Here is a 3421-nt window from a genome sequence, read left to right as displayed (position 1 = left end):
TTCACAGCTCCTCACTTTCTGCTTCTGCGTGTTAGTAGATACAGTAACTCTGTAAAAAAAAAAAAAGTGGGCGTGCGCGCGCGCGCGAAAGGATCGCGTCCGTCTCCAAAGAACCCTCGAGTGCGCGCGCGCTTCAGTCACGGCTTAGCCAGTGTAAGATTTACTCCCAGTCAGAGATCACACACTCATGTCACTCCTACACACACAGGTTTTAAAGACATGAGCACTGTAAAAAAAAAAAAAAAAAAAAAAGTGTGTAAGCATTTAAGGAGAGTGTCCCGAGCTATAAGAAAAACCCTCAGTGCTGCTCGGTGAACGTATCTCTCCACTCTTTTTAAAGATTACAAAGATAAGCCTAATGATTACATCCTTATTTGATACTTAAATTAACTAGGATTAAGACTAGGATTATGAATACCAATTACATATGTAGAAGTGAGAACTTGAAACTTTTGAATATTAAAAATATTAGGGAGGAAATTTCTAATTTAAATGTCAGTTTTTTGTGTAGAAATAATAAAAATCATCTGATTGCAGCAGATCTTTGTATTAGGAAAATACTGTACAAGATCAGATGATTAATGTAAAACTTTTTTCACCACCCCATTATTTTTGTAAAAAAAAAAATGAAGCCAACAAGAAAAAAGTCTCTTACAATTCTTCCTCAATATACATTCTTTGAGGTGTGAGGAATTCACTTATGCACAATCCTCTTAAGGTCCTGGCACAGCATTGCAATTGAGTTGAGGTAGGGACTTTGACTAAGGCATTCCAAAACCTTGATTATTTTACTTTTCACCTATTCTGATTTAGGTTTCTGACATGCTTTGCTGCATTTTCCTGTTGCATGAACGAAACTAGCTATCAGACAGATGGCCTTACACTTGTTCTGATATACAGAGGAATTTATGGGTCACATATTTGCTGCAAGGTGCCCAGGGCCTGTGGCTGCAAAACAGCCCCAAATCATCACCCCTCCAATGCTTGACAGTGGGTATGAGGCATTTCTGCTGAATTGGTTTTTGCCAGTAGTGGTTAGCACTGTCGCCTTGCACCGCCAGGAGTCCGGGTTTGATTCCCAGCCAGGCTCAATTTCCGTCTCTGTGTGCATGGAGTTTGCATGTTCTCCCTGTGCTTGGTGGGTTTCCGCCGGGTGCTCCGGTTTCCTCCCACAGTCCAAAGACATGCAGATTAGGCTAATTGGCATTCCCAAGTTGCCTGTAGTGTGTGAATGAGTGTGTGAGTGAGTATATGTGTGTGCAATTGCTTCTCTAGGACAATTGTAATATGTTTCCTTTTTGGCATACTCCAGACCAGCAAACTGCCAAAACTTTAGCTTGAATAGAGTTCTGCACACCTGCTAATGATAAATTAATTAAGGGCTAATTATTAGCAGCACCTGACCACAACTTACACTGTTAATCTAGGCAGGGTACCATTTCAGTTTATAGAATAACATTTACAGGTTAGTATTTAATTATAGGTTTATGGAAAAGGACAGTTAAATAAAGATCAGCTCCAAAATCTCCTTATCTCATTAGAATAGGTCCAAGTAAAATTATATATTGATAAGATCTTTATAGTAGATATTCTTGGGGTGGTACATGCAAACAACTGCAAATGCAGATGAAAGATCATTTGAATAGTTATAAAAAAGTTCAAAGTAAGAATCCCAACATTTTACACAAACATTTTAATGAGTTCATACTTGCAGATTTGTTGGCAGGGCTAAACATTCTTAGAAATGAGATTAACTATATATGTGTGGACTGAAATAATTAATTCTGGTTTACAGTAATTGAAATAAAAAATTATGTTTACAATTACATCTTTCATACATTCATTATCTGAACTGCTTATCGTGTGCAGGAGCCTGATACATATCCAAGGAAACCTTTAGGGCAAAAGGCAGGATAAGCCACTGCATCAACCCATAAGTAAACCTAGAGCTTAGAATTCAACATCTGGTCAAAAAAGTAAATACATTGCACCTCAAAAAAGAGAAATTCTCTTATATTTTAGATTCTACAGCTTAAAGCTCATGAAAATAAAAAAATCCAGTGTCTCAAAACACTAGAGCATTTAATTTCGAGTGTAAGTAAATTACTATTCACACAGTATAAATGCCTGGTATTCCTCAGTCTACTTCAGTAAATGCATAGGGAAGACTGCTGACTTGACACATCCAAAAGACAATCATCAACACACTTGAGGGTAAGCCACAGAAGATAACTGCTGAAAGAGCTGCCTGTTTGCAGAATGCGGTATCAAAGAATACTCATGAAAAGTTGACTGGAAGGCAAATGTGTAATAGGAAAAGGTTACTACAGACATAAGACTACGATTTTCAAGCAAAGTCGATTCAAGACCTTAGGCAAGCTTCACAAAAAGTTAAATGAGGCTGGAGTTAGTGCATCAAGAGCTACCAGGCATAGACATCTTCAGGAAACAGGCTACAACTTTGGCATTCCTTGTGCCAAGCCACTTCTGAACCAGAGACAACACCAGAAGCATCTTACCTAGGCTAATTAGAAAAGGTCTTCTTTTTAAATGCAAGTAAATTTTGTGCTTCATTTGGAAATCAAGGTCCCAGAGTCTGGATTAAGTGTGGAGAGGCACAGAATCCAAGTTTTCATCTAACGTTCCTGACTTGATAAATTCTCTATGGGGTATTTTTAAAGAAAGATGAGAAACATCTGACCTAACAATACAGACTATGTAATGGCTGTAACCTGGTTCAGTGTCGGGAACAGAGCAAAATGTAAGGATGCCGTGCTACACATTCAAACATGGTAAAAAAAAAATGGCATAGTCAGTTTACAAATACACATGTTTTTATTATTATTATTATTATTATTATTGATAAAAGTAAACCAGAAAACATGCATATGAACAAAAACCTCACAGACCAAGCATGTGTATTTATTTTTTTAAAATATATTTTTATACAATTTTAAAATAACGTTTAACGTATCGTAACCGAGATCCAATGATCAATGAGGCACAAAATAACTCAATATAAAGTAAAATAAGTAATGTTTGTAGTGTATAGAGAAAATAGTGATTAGTTTTCCAGGGGAAAAAAACATAGCCTAATATTATTTAGTTTGGTCTGCACAGAGACTGGGCTGCACAAATTAAGGTAAGTTACCTACGTTTAAAACATTTTTAAAACCTAATGGAACCCAATAAACCTAATAAACTCCAAGATATCGACGTGTGTTTTCCCAAATTATTCAAATACAAATGCCACTAAAACTATAAGGTGTGGCTCATCAGAGTAAGTCACCCACATTTCATGTTTAGCATGTGATCAGTAAACATTTAAGGAATTTTATTTATTCCTCTATTTTCCTTTTAAAAGATTTATCGTGTGGATTGAATGTGTTAAATTCATAGGAAATAAATAATATTTAAAACG

The sequence above is a fragment of the Clarias gariepinus genome, chromosome 7 (assembly GCF_024256425.1).
Source record: "Clarias gariepinus isolate MV-2021 ecotype Netherlands chromosome 7, CGAR_prim_01v2, whole genome shotgun sequence".
In the NCBI taxonomy this organism is placed as follows: Eukaryota; Metazoa; Chordata; class Actinopteri; order Siluriformes; family Clariidae; genus Clarias; species Clarias gariepinus.
The sequence above is the reverse complement of the archived record's forward strand: the minus strand, read 5'-3'. Positions refer to the sequence as shown.